Source organism: Canis lupus, chromosome 20 (assembly GCF_048164855.1).
Source record: "Canis lupus baileyi chromosome 20, mCanLup2.hap1, whole genome shotgun sequence".
Classification (NCBI taxonomy): Eukaryota; Metazoa; Chordata; class Mammalia; order Carnivora; family Canidae; genus Canis; species Canis lupus.
Window position 1 is genome coordinate 55,893,461 of NC_132857.1, and position 18,748 is coordinate 55,912,208.

Genomic DNA, 18,748 nt, shown 5'->3' on the forward strand with positions numbered 1-18,748 from the left:
GTCAGGGCACCTAGATGTGGGATCCTTGTTGTTTTGCTTGGCCTGTAGCGTTTTCTGCGTCTTCGTATCGGTGTCTTTCATCGACCTTGGTCGTTATGTCTCAAAACTGCCTGTTCTCCAATCTCCGTTCTCTCCCGGGACTTCCGTTTTCAACTTTCTTATTCCGTGTGCTCCATGCCTCTTACATCCTTTTAATACTTACTGTCTCTTTTTATTGCACTCTAATCACTTTTTTCCAGAACTCTTAACACTCCAAGTGATTCTGTCTTCAGCTGTGGTAAATATGAGGTTTAACCTCTCCATTGAATTTTTATTTTTATTTATTTTTAAAGATTTTATTTGTTCATGAAAGACACAGAGACAGGCAGAGACAGAGGGAGAAGCAGGATCTCAGCAGGGAGCCCGATGGGGACTCGATCCCAGGACCCTGGGGTCACACCCTGAGCAGAAGGCAAGCCTCAACCACTGAGCCACCCAGGCGTCCCTGATTTTTTAATTTAAATGATTTTGTGTTATTCCCAAAAATTCTCTTTGGCTAATTTGTGGCTATTGCTAGTCATTTTTCTAAAGTCTTTTTCTTCCTTTTTAATTCTGTATTTTATTCCATGAAATATTTCATATATAGTACATATTTTTTGTACCATTTTGGTGGTCAGAAATAGGTTATCAGGTTGGTTCTGTTTATCCAGGATCTTGGTGTAGCAAAAGGAACTCTCCGAGAATGGACCCATCTCGTCAGACGATGCCCCAGTTCCTTGTCTCCTCTCAGTAGCAGCTGACTCATGCCTGATTATAGACTGAGTCCTGGCACTCTTCTGGCTTATGGGTGTGACGGTGCGCTCCTCACCTGGCATTTCACATACTACCTTGTGGTCTTTACTGATAACCCTGAGGTCACTGGTCAGAGGTGTGTCTTCAAAATACACTACTACAGAAGCCAGTGACTTTTTCTTTTTTTTTAAGAAAAAAAATCAGACCCCCTATTTAGGTATTGAATTTCTTTAAAAGATATATTTTCAGCTAACATGTCATGCAACTGATTTCTTTATTTAGGAAAAAAAAAAAAGCATTACCCATTATCAAGTTGCTCTTTCTACTTGGGGTATGGCACTGGCATCATTTGCTCCTTGAAAATTAGGTTTGTGTCTCATTTTTCTTCTTATACCTGACTACACCTACCATTTGATAAGTTTTTCTGGCTTTTCAGAGCTCTGGATGTGGCATGTAGGGTTTTCTTTTTTTCTTGCAAGATTTTTTTGCAGATGCAAAAATTATACCTTCAGATAGCATTTGAAATCCCCTGATAGGCCAGTCTAAGTAGAATGAGTTGTTTGGTTTAAGGTGCAGATTCCAATCATGGACTTTAGGGATATTTTCTGGAAACTGATTCCTTGTCCTGGTTCTAATCATTGGTACTGCGTCTCCCTTCATACTGTTGATGAGCAGCTGCTATGATTACATGGGAGAGTCTCACACAGATGGAAAGTGGAGATAGAACTGGGTTTTGTTTGGTGTTCAGGTAATAGCATTTTGCCTCCTCTGGATAGAGACCTTTGAAAGGGATGTATGTGTAAGGTACTCTCTGTTCTCAGTGAATAGTGGTAAGAGGGTCTTTGAATGTGAAACATGTCCCGAATTTTCTCTCTTCAAAAGTAACATTTCAAAACCAGTCCGAATTTCTTAGGGCAATTACAGAGCCATTTGTATTGACAAAATAGCCACAAGATGGGTTGTAGAAGGTTATGTGTCTGTTCATTGCTCAGAGGCTTGAGGACATGCCAAGGAAGAACATAACACCGGCCTTTCATTTTCTCTTGAGGGACTGCTCTATTTTTAATCTTGCCTGGTGTTCTGATCCTTTTGGTTGTATACTGGAAGAAAATCAGAGGAGAACTATGTAGGCCGCCTACCTTAACCTCACCAATGAGAGGAACAATTCTCATTCTCTTCTCTGGTGAGAAGAGACGATCCTGATGGATTGAAATGTCATGCGACTGGGTGACTACCAAAGGGTATACGTGATCTGTGGGTCCATTGCGTGCTTCCTAGAACTCCACATTTGGGGGATGTTCTTCAAACACAAGGAGGTCCTCCTCTTCTGGTTATCTACCAGGGACATGCAGAGCAAGAGTGACCCAAATCTGTACGTTTAGGAAGGTTCTAAAAAACCCCATCTCCTCTAGACTTCTAAGACCCTCATAAGAAAACAAATCTAAGAGTTATCGCATATGGAATTGCTGAGAGCATTAATGATTTACCAAACTTGAGAACAAATAATATACAGCCAGCCGGATAGTTCTTAGGAGCGTGGCCTGAGGGAATTAGGACAAGTGCCTGGCCTGGGCTGCCCTCTGCATACTCTCAGATTCTCCATCTCAAAATCTTCCCTTTGGGCTGGATGCAGTGAACTCCTTCATTCAGAGGCATAAATCACCAAGAAGTTTCATGAGTGTCCTCTTCCTGGTTTTCAACTGGAGATTACGTTTCAGTCAAGGGAATGCGACTCTAGTTGTATAATAGCAAGGCTGTCCACTGGGGAGGGGAACTTACCCTTGGAAGGAGGAGCGAGGAGTGCTGAGGGCTTTACAGAGTCGCAGGCCTTTCCTATGATGCTGTTAGCATCCACAGCTGGTGGTGCTTGTACTGAAATAGAGGAGACCCCAGTGGACCTTATCTAGCTTTTTGCTGGAGAGTAGAGAACACATAGGATTCTTTTGTGTCTTTCATTTCTTATTTTTCCTTTTAAATTTTGATTTAAATTCTAGTTACGATATAATGTAATATTGGTTTCAGGAGTAGAATTCATTGGTTCATCACTTACAACATAACATCTAGTGCTCGTCCCAGCAAGTGCCCTCCCTCTTTAATACGTACCCCCATTTAGCCCATCCCCCACCACCTCCCCTCTAGCAACCTTGAGTTTTTCTCTATCATTAAGTCTCTCGTGGGGATGGGGGAATGGGGTAACTGGGTGAGGGGTATTAAGGAGGGCACGTGCTGGGATCCCTGGGTGGCGCAGCGGTTTGGCGCCTACCTTTGGCCCAGGGCACGATCCTGGAGACCCGGGATCGAGTCCCACGTCGGGCTTCTCCCTGTGCCTATGTCTCTGCCTCTCTCTCTCTCTCTCTCTCTCACTATCATAAATAAATAAAAAATTTAAAAAAAAGGAGGGCACGTGCTGTGATGAGCACTGAGTGTTATATGCCACTGATGAATTACTGAATTCTACATCTGTAACTAATGATGTACTATATGTTGGCTAATTGAATTTAAATTTAAAAATGTTTCTTGAACATAAAAAAAAAACATATGGTTTGCTTCCCTCTCCCTTTTCCCTTTTTATATGTTCACCTGTTTTGTTTCCTCAATTCCATGTATGAGTGAAATCATATGGTATTTGTCTTTTTCTGACTGGTTTCACTTAGCATAATAGACTCTAGCTCTACCCACATCATTGCAAATGGCAAGAGTTCATTCTTTTTGATGGCTAAATACTATTCCAGTGTATGTGTGTTTATCCACATCTTTTTGATCCATTCATCAGTTGATGGATATTGTGGATACTTGGGCTCTTTCCATAGTTTGGCTTTTGCTGATAATGGTGCTGAAACCTCGGGGTGCACGTACCCCTTTGAATCTGTATTTTTTTATCCTTTGGATAAATACCTACTAGAGCAATTGGCAGGTTGTAGGGTAGCTCTATTTTTAACTTTTTGAGGAACCGCCATACTGTTTTCCCAGAGTGGCTGCACCAGTTTGTGTTCCCAGCAACAGTGCAAGAGGGCGCCCCTTTCTCCACATCCTCACCAACATCTGTTGTTTCCTGTGATGTCAATTTCAGCCGTTCTGACAGGTGTGAGGCGATAGCTCGTCATGGTTTGATTTGTATTTCCCTGATGATGAGTGATGTTGAGCATCCTTTCATGTGCCTCTTGCCCATCTGGATGTCGTCTTTGGAAAAATGTCTATTCATGTCCTCCGCCCATTTCTTAACTGGATTATTTGTTTTTTTTTTTTGGATATCGTGTTTGTTAAGTTCTTTATAGATTTTGATTACTAACCCTTTATCAGATGTGTCATTTGCAAGTATCTTCTCCCATTCTGTAGGTGGTCTTTTAGTTTTGTTGTTTCCTTCACTGTGCAGAAGCTTTTTTATCTTAATGAGGTCCCAATCGTTCATTTTTGCTTTTGTCTCCCTTGCTTCTAGAGATGTGTCTAGTAAGAAGTTACTGTGGCCGAGGTCAAAGAACTTGCTGCCTGTGTTCTCCCCTAGGATTATAATGGATTCCTGTCTCAGATTTAGGTGTCTCATCCATTTTCAATATGTTTTTGTATATGGTGTAAGAAAGTGGTCCAGTTTCATTCTTCTGCATGTAGCTGTCCAGGCTTCCCAACACCATTTGTTGAAGATTGTCTTTCTCCCATTGAGTAGTCTTTCCTGCTTTGATGAAGATTAGTTGATGATATAGTTGTGGGTCCATTTCTGGGTTCTCCATTCTGTTCTGTTGATCAGTGTGTCTGTTTTTGTCCTAGTACCATGCTATCTTGCTGACTACAGCTCTGTAATAGGGCTTGAAGTCCAGAATTGTGATGCCTCCAGTTTTGCTTTTCTTTTTCAGGATTGCTTTGGCTATTCAGGGTCTTTTGCAGTTCCGTGCATCCTTCATTGCTAACTCTATGCCTGGTACTAGGTAGGAGCTCTGTGTGTTCTGACTGTTGAGTGGATGTGAGCTCAGGACTTGCCAGCAGGGTTGTGGTACCAGGGAGGGAGGGAGACAAGGACCTGACAGGGTGAGTTGGCATGCTTAACATAACATTGTGTCACCCTTTCCTTTGCCATGGTTCCAGTCCTTCTTGGTACTCTTCTTTTGTGCAAAAAAGTGGGTCTTTGTTTTTATTTCTTCGTACTCCCTCAGATTTATACTTCTGCTCCATCCCACACCCTCCCCTTTGGTCCAGGAACCTGGGTGCTTTTGGCCTTGTGCTCAAATATAGTGAATACATCCCCCTATTCTCTGCTTTTGAGAGGTCTGTTAGAACAGGACTTCCAACAGCAACTGTTCTCCTTCCACACCTTAAGCCTTGCCTTTCTCTGCTTTGGATTTACCCCAGACACAGCTAGGAGCTTTAGGCTTTTGCTCAGGACGGAATTTGTGCCGCTCTATTGATCTGTCCTCCAGCCCCTGCTGCCAAAATGGCAAATTTCCAGATGTATTATGATCCTATTGTTCTAGGGGGAAAAAAATTAAATGCTCTTTTGAAGGGGAGGGGAAGGGGGAAAAGTCAAGTGTTTTAATTTGGACATCAGAGTGGTTTGGCTTGTGTCCCGTAGCCATTCTATATGTGTTTATTTAGGCAGACATCCACAAAGTGATTGATCAAGAAGGGACAGAAGTTAGTCATCCATCTTAGGTACCTGGCAAATTCTCTTTTACACCTGGAGATACAGTTGAAGGTGCATGCTGGGAAACCAAAAGTTTGTGCCTCTGAAAGAGGAAGTGGTCCTGGTCCCACTGAGTTACAGCAGGGCCAGATTAAGTGATTCTCCATGACTGCAGAGAAGGAGCATCCACTGTGTTCATCCTCTCTGTTCCTACTACCACTTAAAATTTGCATCAACTTCATCCCACCAAGTCTTTCTACTTGGGGACAAGAGGACGCTGTGCGAAGTTTGAGTCATTCTTGCACCTGGTGTGTGGCTGGGAAAGGTTACTGAGCCTAAGGACCTCCTTAAGACTCATTCCCTGCCTAAAGTTTCCTACTTACTTTAAAAAACTTGCATCCCAAATGTCTACAACTTCAGTTATAATGACACCTTTCCCCGTTCATTTGTTTAGATATGCCACATTTCTGCCTGCCGTTGGCATCCCTCCTGGACTAGGTTGCTTTGGTTAATCACATGGATGTTGTGAGTATTATGCTCGCAAGTGGATGTAGAGAAGATAATTTGATTGAATTACAAATCCTCACCACGCGAGCTACTCCTGCTTAGCAAAAATATATTAAATAGTTGTGATCTGGAGTTTCATTAATTCCTTGGATTATGCTGCCTGCACATTGGTTAGATACTGTGGTGTCTGTATCTTATTCTCATCGTCGACTTTTTAATCAAAGAACTTTGGACACAAAGCAGTGTCTTAGAATGTTTTAACATGAAGGTAGTTGTTGATCTCAATTTGCAATCCTGAATTCATTTCATCTCCTATGCTTTTATGTTGTATAGCGTTCTTAATGTTGTCAACATGAATGTGCTTCAAATAGCTTTTCAGTCCTAATCTTGTGGTTCTGTTCATTGAAGATAAGCAGCAGTTTCCTATTTTTCTACAGGTAACCAGTAGGTCTAAATAACCCCCTTGGTTGTGCTGGCAGGACCAAGTGAGAGAAGATGAGAAAGGAGGAAAAAAAGAAAAAGAGAGAAAATATGAGAAAAATAAAGAGAAGGGGGAGAAAAGCATTTGGGGAGGGTTGTTAATTACTTCAAGGCTTCAAGTCTTCTGTATGAGTTTAGAAGCCAAGGGCTAGAAAGGGCCCTATCTGCAGGCTCCCCAAAGAAAGTATGTGTGTGTCTTAAGTCAGTCTCTTAAGTGACCTGAAGAGTCACACAGAATATTCTCCAGCATGAGGCAAAGGACGTCTGACTAGTAAAGTCCCTGGGGATGAATAAGGGCTAAACAGGCCAAAATGAATGCATGATGAAAATACTACTTTCAAAGAGGGAGACATCCCAGAAAAGGCCACAGAACCAGAGGATCTCAAGGTAGACAGCAGTCTCAGATTTTTTTTTTTTTTTTTTTTGCTTTAGAGCTGGGAAAACTGAGACCAAGAAAGAAGTAGTGATGTGGCCAGAGCTGCACAGTGAGTGGCCGAGCAAAGTTGTGCATCATGGGTGCTTTCCATACAGCTAGGCTGCCTTTTCTAGAAATGTAATTGCAGGCAAGTCAGCGCCGTGTTGCATAGAATCACCTAAAACTGGGCAGACAAAAGTTTGGTTCATTATTTTTTTTTTTAAGATTTGTATTTATTTATTAATGAGAGACACACACACAGAGAGGCAGAGACACAGGCAGAGGGAGAAGCAGGCTCCACGCAGGGAGCCTAACGTGAAACTCGATCCCGGGTCACCAGGATCACGCCCTGGGCTGAAGGCAGCGCTAATCCACTGAGCCCCCCGGGCCGCCCACGTTTGATTCATTATATCAAAAGGCTAGCCATGCAGAGTGGAGTTGGTCTTTTTGAGGTCTTGAAAACTCCTCTTTCCAGGGCTGAGCTGGATTCTCCCCATGCACGGCAAATAGAAGCAGCATTCTCTGTGCAACCCAGGTGGCCTGGTGCAGACTTCCACCCAAAACTGTGACGTGGAAATGCACTCCTCTTCCCTGTGACCTCATGATTTGATTTCCATTTGGGCATGAAGAAAGGGACTTAGAAAAGATATAAGGGTTACTAACATGGAGAACAAGAATCCACGTGTTCTTCAGGGATGGGATCAGATGCAGCTGGAATTTCTCAGTTCACGGCCACTCCAGTGGGTCTGGGGCAAAGCCCCACGTTTCGGCAGCCTCTCTCCTGCAGAAGGAAGTAAACTCATTGGCAGCTACACACCAAGAAGGAGAAAGGCTTCAAAAGTCTTTGAGAGCTACTTAGTGAGGAGAGTTACTGCTAAAGATGAGGACGGTGTATTTCCATCTTACAGATGTGCAGTTTGTTAAGTGCACTTGGCCCTGCCCCATTAAATTAGCCTTCCCATCTCGTCGCTTGTTGAAAGAATTACTGGGGCTCTGCTTCATTGCTCCTTGGCAGGCAGTTGAGTAGAACACTTTGGTAGCAAACGTCAAGCCACAATACCGAGACTTAGAATTATGGCCTGCCCAAAGCCCCTTAGCTTTGGTGGATTGAAGTTTTTATTTATTTACTCATTCTTAAAATTTTTTCTATGACACGTGCCCTTGTAGCAACAGAACTAAGAGCAATTATGGATCAGACACTTGACTGCATATTTGGTGGTTCTGTTTTTAATAGGTTCTCCGTCTCCTGTGATTTAAATGATTCACAGCCTCTCATTTCTTGGCATCTCTGGTTTGCTTGCTCTTAGCTATGCTTAAGACTTAAGGGGGCTTATAGACTCATATTCAGGAAGGTGAATGTTTTCTGGCTGGAGAGATTCTGAAGTGTTAGGTAGCCTTAGTAAACTGGAGCTGTGTGGTCCATTTAATGAGGTTCATGCATGTACGTGGATAATCACTGGTCTTGTGTCCCCCTCCCCCTTTAACTTAGATGCTGGACAGGGAGTCAATGTGGTTTGTATAAATCGGTCTCATTTTAGGGCAGTGACTAGCTAATAGTGGTTGATTTCTCCTGTTTTGGAGAAACTCTTGGAGAACATTTTTGGGACCCATGCAGAGTGGTCATGTTTCAAGAGCGTCAGAGCCACTAAGTCAAAATACTTTGAATTGTTTAAGGTACAGTTCTGGATGTACTGCTACAGGATTAACAAATTGTTGGGGCCTTTGTTTCGGTCAGCTTTGACTTTATCATAGAGCACTGTTCTTTGCTAGAATAATGGAGAAGAGGGCGTTGGAAAAATCCCCACCTTCTCTGTGCCTTGGTTTCACTATTGAGATACTTGGATGGAATGTGAGTGAGTGGAAAGTGTCCAAAAAAAAAAAAAATCCTTCGCTCATCAAATATTTATTGAAGGTCTACTTGGTGCCAGGTGTGTTGGAGGTACAATATTGAATAAAACCCAACCCCTGCTCTCTGAGCACGTGTTAGATTCAGGGAAGAGGGAAAACAGACATGTTTCCAGTGGTAGTAAGTGCTATGCACAAACAAATAAATGGGGAAAAATGAAAAGCAATAAGCAAGCAGAGAAAAGAGGACTAAGGAATGCAGGGATTGCTATTTTAAAGAAACGTGGTCAAGAAAGGCCTTTCTGATAAGGGGACATTTGAGCAAGAGCCGAAGGAAGGGAGGGAGAAAGCCCTGTGGATATTAGCTGGAGAATGTTCTGGGCAGAGGAAACCCAAGGCAATAGTCGGTAACTCCCTGCAGCTCTTGGCCTGAAGGCACACCTTCTTTTCCTTGCTGCTTCTGATTTATAAGCTGAATATTATCACTTTTACCATAGGTTTATGCAGTAGTTACTATTAAGTGAGAATTATGCATATAATATACTTTATTAGAGCAGTTGTTGGTAAGCACCAAATTCATCACCTTCCTATTACATGGAATTCTGATTTTCTAAAAAAGCCACAGACAAAAACGAGACGCCAACCCACCAAACTCTTTATTGCTTCTAAGGTATTTGTAGGCATGGAAAACTATTCCTTTGGGGATGAGAATGCTACATAAATGTACAATTGTTTTACTGCCCCTGCAATTCAGATCGCTGGAGAGTGTTCATCTGAAATAAAAGCAGGTTTGCTTGGGGATAGATTTGAATCAATGATATAACTTGAACTTGTGCCAGCAACCCCATCGTCTCCCGGCGTATGCTGCGGCAGAGGGAGATGTTGCTAGAGGGGGAGGCGAGGAATGCAGTGGGTTAGCATTAGCCAAGTCTGGAAGTAAGCCAGGATTCATCTAGAAACCATATAGTTAATCCTTGTCGTCAATCACTGTCGACCGGCCCAGAGCTATCGAATCAAGATCTTCGAGGTTGGCCTCCCGGAGTTAACGGTAGCGAGGCAGACAGTGTCAAGAATACGATAAATTAATAAGAGGATGCCTTCCTATTTTTAAACCAAAGTTATTTTGGAGTCATGGAAAATATTCACGGAATAGTCAAGAATCAACTCTTCAAAGCAGATCACTCCTCGTTACACCTGATCCCCCCGCCGTCCCTTGTAATACGCCAATATAAGCTGTGTTGTGTAAATAATGAGGGTTCCTCTAGGTTAAAGGGATATTGTTTCATGTGCATATTTGAACATGCTTATGAATGAACAAAGATGTATTTTAACAACCTATTTCTATGAAAGCTTAACGCGTTTTAAAGACTTAGAGACGTCAGAAATCAAATGAGAGCTAACTTGCCAAGAAGCAGAGCTGATGCATCATTTCTAAGGGGCGCCTTTCTTGCTTCCTTCTCCTGGCCGTGCCCCTCCCCGGCCGCCGCCCGGCTGCCCCGAGCTCTCGCTACGCCGCGGGTCTGCCCGTGGGTCTCCGCCGCACTCAGGGCCACTTGTTAACTTCAGTCTCTGTCCGAGGCGTTCTGGAAAATGGCCTGTGTCCTCGAGCTCAGAATTCCCAGCCCTTTGTGTGATCCTTGACGTGCAATGGGTTCTGTAGATGTTTACTGAAAAGATGAGTAAATGAAGTAAGACCCATAGCTGGTCCTGAGCTTCCTGGCAACCGAAGCAAAAAGAAAAACAAGCGGACTATACGGTTCTCATAGGAGGGAAGGTTACAGAGAGCATCACCTCAGGACGTACAATTCTTTGCTTGGTGCTAAGTTCCTGAGAGCATTTATCTGATGCAACATGCTGGAAAGGCCGCGAGTCGCCAGAAATGTCATCTTCCGTTACTTTCTGTTCTCCGAGCCCGATGTGGGACTCGATCCTGGGACCCCGGGGTCACTGTGGCCCCGGACTAGATGGAAGCACTAGATGGAAGCTTCTGGAAGTCAGCTGGTGGCTGACTGGCACCTGCAGGCTCTGGGTCTTCGTGGGCGTTTCAGCAGCGTCCCCGCTAGAACCCCACGTTCCCAGTGCAGGGGGCCCACGCGAGAGCGTCCCCGTGCCGGTGGGTTTTGTTTCCGCGACGGCAGCTCTCTAACAGATACTCTGCTGGAGATTCGAAGGTGCTGGCGGGCTGGGGCCTCAAGCGGAGTGTGAGTTAGGGGGACAGGTGCAGGAGAGGCCAGCTGGGAGGCTGCCACGGTCCGCGGGGGCTCGCCCGGCCGCGGGCCTCGGGCCTCCCCTTGCCTCGCGCGTGGCCTGGCTGAGCGGTCAGGCCTGGGGAGGGAAAGCCTGTTTGCCGGACACCAGTGGGGCCGGCAGAGCACAGGGGAGAACGAGCTGATAGATACCTGCTCAGTTAAACAACAACAACTCATTTTTTAGCCTGTTGCTTCTGGGAAGAGGGGATCATGCTAAGAAGGGAGGAGTCGTTGCAGAGGAAAGAAGACTGATTGCTTTTAGTCTGGGTGTGAGATCGTGGACAGACACCTGAAACGTTCTTTGATCCAACAACAGTATCTACTGAATTTTTTTTTTTTTTTTTTACTGAAATGTTTTTAAAGGAGGTATTTTCTTTTAAGTTGGGTAATCAACTAGTAGAAAAGACGTTGGGGGGAACACCTGGATGGCTCAGCGGTTGAGCGTCTGCCTTTGGCTCAGGGTGTGATCTTGGGTCCTAGGATCGAGTCCCACGTTGGGCTCCCAGCGTGGAGCCTGTTTCTCCCTCTGCCTGTGTCTCTGCCTCTCTCTGTGTGTCTCTCGTGAATAAATAAAACAAATCTTAAAGAAAAGAAAAGAAAAAAGAAAAGACAAGACGTTGGGTGGTTAAATGTTGTGAATCCCAAGGCGTTCCAAGGAGAAATGCTGGGAAAGATGCCTACTGAGCATCTACTATTTCCCAGGCACCTTGTGAAGAGTCTGAGACATTTTTCTTTTCCTCTGAACCCTTATGGTAATTCTGTAAGTCCAAGAAGGGGAAACTGCATTAACCAGGTTATGTCAACTCTGAAGACCATTGAGTTAGCGTGGACTTTGTCAAAGCCAGGATCAGATCCACTTGGTGTGTTCCAAAGCTCAGACTGGTGTCATTTTTTTATTTTATTTATTTTATTATTTTATTTATTTTATTTTATTTTATTTTATTTTATTTTATTTTATTTATTTTATTTTATTATTTTTTAATTGATTTTTTAATTTTAAAAGTGCTCCAGTGGCTTCCCATTTGTTCTGAGTCCGCAGGAGCTTCAGAGCTATGGCACGAGGGCGACAGTTAAGGGCCCATCTAGCATTCTCTGCACACAAAACTACGTGTCTGGGGATCCCTGGGTGGCGCAGCGCTTTGGCGCCTGCCTTTGGCCCAGGGCGCGATCCTGGAGACCCGGGATCGAATCCCACGTCGGGCTCCCGGTGCATGGAGCCTGCTTCTCCCTCTGCCTGTGTCTCTGCCCCCCCCCTCTATCATAAATAAAAAAATTAAAAAAACAAACAAAACAAAACTACGTGTCTTACACATACATGTACATATGTATTTCAAAAATATGTAGCCGTTTTGGAATTTCCCCTTAAGCTAATGTTTAAAAACATTATGTGTAGAACTTCAACTCAAAGGACCTGGGATGTTGTACTCTGTGTAACATCTCCCATCACAGTCACCCGACAAATGCTTGTGCATGAAGGAGTGTGAGAATCATTAGAGTTCTTGGTGCCATGCTTTATTTAGTCACCTTGGCTTTTTTTTATTTTTTTAAGATTTTATTTATTCATGAGAGACCCAGAGAGAGAAGCAGAGACCCAGGCAGAGGGAGACACAGGGTTCCTGCAGGGAGCCCGATGCAGGACTCGATCCCGGGACCCCGGGGGTCACGCCCTGGGCCGAAGGCAGGCGCCCAACCACTGACCCACCCAGGGGCCCCTCGACTTTGTATTAATAGACATTCAGATTTTTTCCATTTATTTTTTCTTGCACACACTACGCCGGTACATGCTGCATTACGTTCTTTATCTATACATCTTTGCACTTTATAAGCAAATACTTTTCACTATAATAGATTCCTGGGAGTGGAATCGCTGGGTCAGAGGAATACATATTTTAAATCCTGATATGACCTTTTTGGGTGCAGTTCACACGCCGTATCAATGACGCTGCCTCTTTCTTACAGCAGGTAAGATGATCTGTCTCACCCCAGTCTGCCCGACGTTAGGGGCTGTCGGGCTTTTCATTCGAATGTATGTATTTTTTTTTAAGTGAATACATTTTTATTTAAGGAATTTCACATGTGAGTCCTTCCATTGCCAATCACCTCGGTTCTTCTAAAGACTAAGTAATGATCTTCAAGATAGCCCTTTTATTTTTTATTTATTTATGATAGTCACAGAGAGAGAGAGAGAGAGAGGCAGAGACACAGGCAGAGGGAGAAGCAGGCTCCATGCACCAGGAGCCTGACGTGGGATTCGATCCCGGGTCTCCAGGATCGCGCCCTGGGCCAAAGGCAGGCGCCAAACCGCTGCGCCACCCAGGGATCCCTATTTTTTTGATTTTTGTTAGATTGTATGTATTTATTCGTGAGAGACACAGAGAGAGAGAGAGGCAGAGACGCAGGCAGAGGGAGAAGCAGGCTCCATGCAGGGAGTCTGGTGCGGGACTTGATCCCAGGACCCGGGGGTCACATCCTGAGCCCAAGGCGGACGCCCAACCGCTGAGCCACCGGGGTGTCCCTCAAATAACTTCTTTAAACTCCTCCCTTCAGACTACTTCCCTAGCACTGGGGCTTTTATTCCCCATACCGTGTGAGGAGGTTTCCACTAACTTGTACGGTTAGACGGCCGAGGAAGCAGATGCCGATTCTGAGCTTCTAGCGTGTTACCGGGGGAGCTTCAGCGGAACCCAGCGTCGTGGCACAAGTTCGTCCTCCGTTCTGGAGGCTGCTCTTTCTCCAGAGAGAAGTCTTCTCTGTCCGCCCTGTTTCTGATCGTTGTTGCCTAGGTGGAAAAGGAGGAAAAGCTGCCGTTGGAAAAAATAGATTTACGTGAGATAGGGTTCGGCCAAAATATGAAACTATGCTGTAGACTTACCATATGCAAATTTTATTTAAATTGCGACACTTATTTAGTGCCTAGTGTGCGCTGCAAGGGATTGTTGGACTAGTCAGCCCTGCTTTCATGGGGCTTATCTTGTAGCGTGGGAAGCAAATAGACGAGTAGTGAAATTGTGTCAGGTTGTCATAAGTGAAGGAAAAAAGAAGTAAAGCTGGTCGGGAGATGGGGAGGGTCTGGGAAGGCCCCCTGTCGTAGCTCAGCTGGTCGGCGGAGGCCTTTCTGAATAGGTGACATTGGAGCAGAGACCTGGGTGCATCCAGGGAGTAAGCAGTGTGACCGTCTGGTGGGAGTAGGAGGGGATGGGATCGTTCCAGGGAGCAGGATAGCACATGCAAAGGTCCTGAGGCAGGGCCAGAAGGCCGTCGATGTGGCCTTTGGGAGTAGGTAGGTAGAGGGGGATCAGAAGGTGGCTGGGATCCATCCAGTTGGTTTGCATGAACAGAAGCAGCCTCCATCTGTCTCTGCTGGTTCTGCTGCCAGTGTTTGACTGAGCACCGTTACGTATACCGGTCAGATAATGAACCTCTTAGAAACCTTGCCGAACGTGTTTGCTGGTTTAACTGCACAGACATGTCAGCCCTGACAGTTCATCAGAAAAGGAATTTGAAGGGAACACACAAAGGAATCTGGAATTTCTGCAGTTCATTAGGCCTATCACTAGAGACTGCATTTTATTTAGATTCCGTGTTTTAAATGAATAATGTGACTAAAGGCTTTCTGTTTAGTTAAATGGCACGATGCGAACAGGGTAAACATGCGGCTGCTATGCTCTAGTGGGAAGAAGCCTGAAGGAAGCCGCTACGTGGTCTGCTGTGCATTGTGCTACGGGGTGTTTCTAGAATGTGGAGACGGTAGGAGCGCTGGCTGGCACCACGGACTCCGTCGTTGACGCTCACCTTGTTCTCCCCCGAGGTGCCCATGGTGCCACTGCAGAGAGCTACCCTGGGAGTCCTCAGCACCCTGCCCTCGCTCCATGAGCCTTGGGGACTGCGGTGAGGAGAAGAGCTGCACAGTACTGCTTCCATCCATCGCCTGCCTGCCTGCCCTCCTGCCCCGTCTGTGAGGAACCCGGAATACAGCTCCACGTAAAGGGTACGCACACGCCTGCCTCATTTTTCTTCTTTCTTTCTTTTTCTTTTTTTTTTTTTTTTAAGATTTTATTTATTTATTCATGAGAGACACAGAGGGAGAGAGGCAGAGACACAGGCCGAGGGAGAAGCAGGTTCCCTGCAGGGACCCCGATGCAGGACTCGATCCCAAGACCCTGGGATCCCAACCTGGGCCGATCTCAACCACTGAGCCCCCCGGGCGCCCCGATTTTTCAGTTTTAAAGGGCCTTCTCAGTCTGGAGGATACACTGCTGACCCTCCTCCATGCCTCCAAAGGCATTTCTAGCAAATTCCTTTCCCCTCTCTTAGACAACCACCAGCACCACCACCACGTGACCAGATGGGCTGTCGCACGCTTGCAGGTTCTGGAGCTCTTCCGCGGCCTAAGCGTAGCCTTGCCTCACTCTTGTCAACGCTCATTACCGGACAAGACCACAGTTGAATCCTTCCCACGTTGATGGCCATTACGGTTTTTGTATTTTGCGTCAGGGTCACTACCGTGATGAAAATCCTCGCAGGGTCTTCTCTTTGCACGTTTGTAAGTGTATCTATGGGAAGGATTCCTAGGAGTGAGTTGGTGGGCAGAGGGGGACGGAGCTCTTCACTTGGACACAAACTGCCAAATCGAATCCATTTACAGCCCCCCCTCCCCCCGGCTGAGAATACGTGTTTTCTCACATCCTAAGCGACACCTCGTATTACCCCTTCTTTGGTGTTTGCAACATAAGTGAAGAATGCTATTCTCTGATAGTTTTATTTGCACGTCTTAGAGTGAAATCTCAATCAGAGGTAAACAATCCTGCGTTTTTGCCAGATGTCGTTTGACCATGATTCTTTGAAACCTGTTGAGACTTCTTGGAGACCCAGTACATGGATAATTTTATACACGCTCCCAAGTCCTTGGGGCGGCGGGGGGTGGGGAGGGGGAGAGTGAATTCTATTTGTTGGGAATAGGGTTTTGAACCCAATTTTAGATTAATCTTGCTAGTTAAGTTCCCATTATGTGTAACCCTAGTAGTTTTTTTCTGGATACGCCATCAGATTATGACTTTCACAAGAGAAAGTCTCCCGCTCTGTGCATTTTTCCGTTTGTCCTCGCACGTGTCAGCTTTCACCGGATATCGTTGTAGGCTGTGCTGTTCAGGAAGACTGTGGTTATTTCTTCTTGACGCCTTATAAGCATGTATTTGTTCCTTTTCGTCTCTGATACTAATATTGCTACAGCATCTGACCCCCCCGATTTTGGCTCAGGTCACGATCTCCAGGGTCCTGGGCCGGGCCCCACCTCTGGCTCCATCTCAGCTTCTCTACCTCTGCCCCTCTGTCTGCACACTCTCTCTCAAAAAACAAATTTTTTTTTAAAAAAAATATTGCTACACCAGCTTTTTCTCCTTTCAGGTGGTTTTGGTATATCTTTTTCATGTTCTTCATTTTTATATATTTTCTGTGACTTTGTTCTATTATTCTAGAGGTGTCATTGGAAGACTATAATTGAATCAGATTTGTAAAGCCATTCAGCACCTTGTATTCTAATGTTTCACATGTCCGTAATTTTTGAATTCCTGATGTATTTGAGTATTTTTTTTGCTGTTTTGTGTTTGTCATGTAAAACCATTTTTCCCCCTTTGCTACTTAAAAAATAGTTCCTCCTTTTGCTGGATTACTCAAATTTTCTCTTATTTTTCCCCCCTCCGTCTACCTAATTAGAAGATCATTTTATTTTCTAGACCTATTATAGCAAAGTGCCACCAACTGGGTGGCTCAAAACCCTAGAAATTTATTCTCTTGCAGTTCTGAGGCTAAAGTCTGAAATCAGGGAGTCAGCAGGACCACGCTCCCTCCGGATCCCGTGGGGTGGAAGGAATCCTTCCCTGGGCGATAGCATCTTATGGTTTTCTGGCATTTGTTGGCGTTCCTTGGTTTGCAGTTGCTCCAATCCCTGGATTCCTGGTCACTTTATGCTCCCCCATGAATCTCTGAGTGATTTCTTCCTTTTTCTTTTTTTTTTTTTTTTAAGATTTTATTTATTTATTCATGAGAGACACAGAGATGGAGAGGCAGAGGGAGAAGCAGGCTCCCTCCGGTGAGCCAGATGCAGGACTCGATCCCAGGACCCGGGATCACACCCTGAGCAGATGCTCAAGCACTGAGCCACCCAGGCATCCCCTCTGAGTGATTTCTACACTTAGTTTATTATTCCCTCCCTTCTGCTTGCTTTGGGTTTATGTTGCTCTTTTTCTAGGTTCTTGATGTGGGAGATTGGGGTGATTGGAGACATTTCTTTTCTAATTGTTGTATTTAGTGCTACAAATTGTCCTCTCTGCACTGCTTTAACTGTTCTACATATTTTGATATATTGTATTTTCATTTTCTTTCAGTTAAATATAGTTTTAAATTTCCTTTGACTTGCCTTTGACCAGTGGATCACTTAACAGTGTATTACTTCGTTTCCAAATATTTGGAGATTTGCCTGTTATCTCTCTGTTACTGATTTCTGGTTTGATTCATTGTGGTTGGAGAATACACTCTGGCTGATAGAAAGTCTTATACATTTGCAGAGGCTTGTTTTATAGTCCATGACGTGTTCTCTCGCGGTCTGTGCTTCATGAGCATTGAAAAAGAATGGATGTTGTGTGTTGGGATGGACTGTTCTAGAAATGTCAGATTCTATTAGTTGATGTTGTTCTCTTATGTTCCTCTATGTTCTTGCTAATACTGTCTAGTTGTACTAACAGCTCTTGAGAGAGGGTCACTGCATTTTAGGAAGCTTTTTTTTTTCCCCTAAGAATATATCTTTCCTCTTTGAGGACTAAAATATTATCTGAATTTGGGACGCCCGGGTGGCTCAGCAGTGGAGTGTCTGCCTTCGGCTCAGGGCATGATCCCAGGGTCCTGGGATTGAGTCCCACATCGGGCTCCCTGCAGGGAGCCTTCTTCTCCTTCTGCCTGTGTCTCTGCCTCTCTCTCTCTCTCTCTGTGTCTCTCATGAATAAATAAATAAAATCTTCAAAAAAATGTTATCTGAATTCATAAGGAGCATTTCTTACCTGACCATCCAACAGACCTTGGAGGTTCTGCGACACCAGTGTCCCGTTCTTGTGCGCTTCACAATTACAGGCAGACAGTACATCTCAGCCGCTGGAGGTGAGCACGGTGAATCACAGCTGCTGGAGGAAGCGGAAATAGTAATGATTTGAAATTCCCCCGTCCGTACTATTGTACTAAAAGTTAACTGATTTCTTAATACCCGGGCTTGCTGTGCTCTAGTTCATCTTATAGGCTTATCCTGTATGCTCAACCCTGCTGCACGTTACAGCCTCCTGGGAGCTTTTTAAAAAATCCTGATGTTTTGGCCCCCACCCAAGATCAGTTAAACTAGAATCTGTTGGTGCCCCTCTGGGCGCTGGCCTTCACAAGAGCCCCCCAGGGGGGCGCACTGCCAGCCAGGGCGTGGCCTAGCTAATCTCTCCAAATGTTTGTGGAGCACCTTGAGTCTGCAGGTCCTGTGCTAGGTCTGCAGAGGCCCAGCTGAGAAACGTCCTTGCTTTTTAGGAAACGTGGTCCCGTGCCATTTTCTGCAGGTCTTTTGCCTGAGACCCAGTTCATATTTCTCAATTGGCTGACCTAATCACAGACCACTAATAAGCTGCCTGGGATAGGAGTGAAAAATGTTAGGAGAGTGAGGGGAGTTGGGGCATAGCAGCCTAGTATTTAATCAGGGAAATAAGAAATACTGCATCCTTTGCATTCAGTCCTTATTTTTTATTTTATTTTATTTTTGATCATTGTAAACATTTTTATTTAAATTCAATCTGCCAACATCTAGTGTAACACCCAGTGCTCATCCCGTCAAGTGCCCCCTCA

General features: G+C 44.9%; 1 protein-coding gene across 13 annotated transcripts in view; it reads left to right on the plus strand.

The window, feature by feature from the left end:
* LYPD6B (LY6/PLAUR domain containing 6B) overlaps positions 1-18,748 on the plus strand; it is a 165,710-nt gene that overhangs the window by 75,790 nt on the left and 71,172 nt on the right. For 9 of the 13 annotated variants that reach the window (XM_072789141.1, XM_072789151.1, XM_072789150.1 and 6 more), the window contains one exon: positions 14,688-14,867. The exons of 1 other annotated variant lie outside the window; for it this stretch is intronic. The gene's annotated coding sequence lies outside the window, so the exon portion shown is untranslated. Of the gene's footprint in view, positions 1-14,687; positions 14,868-15,193; positions 15,423-18,748 lie in introns of all 13 variants that reach the window. 3 more of the 13 variants (XM_072789152.1, XM_072789158.1, XM_072789157.1) reach the window with 1 other exon arrangement.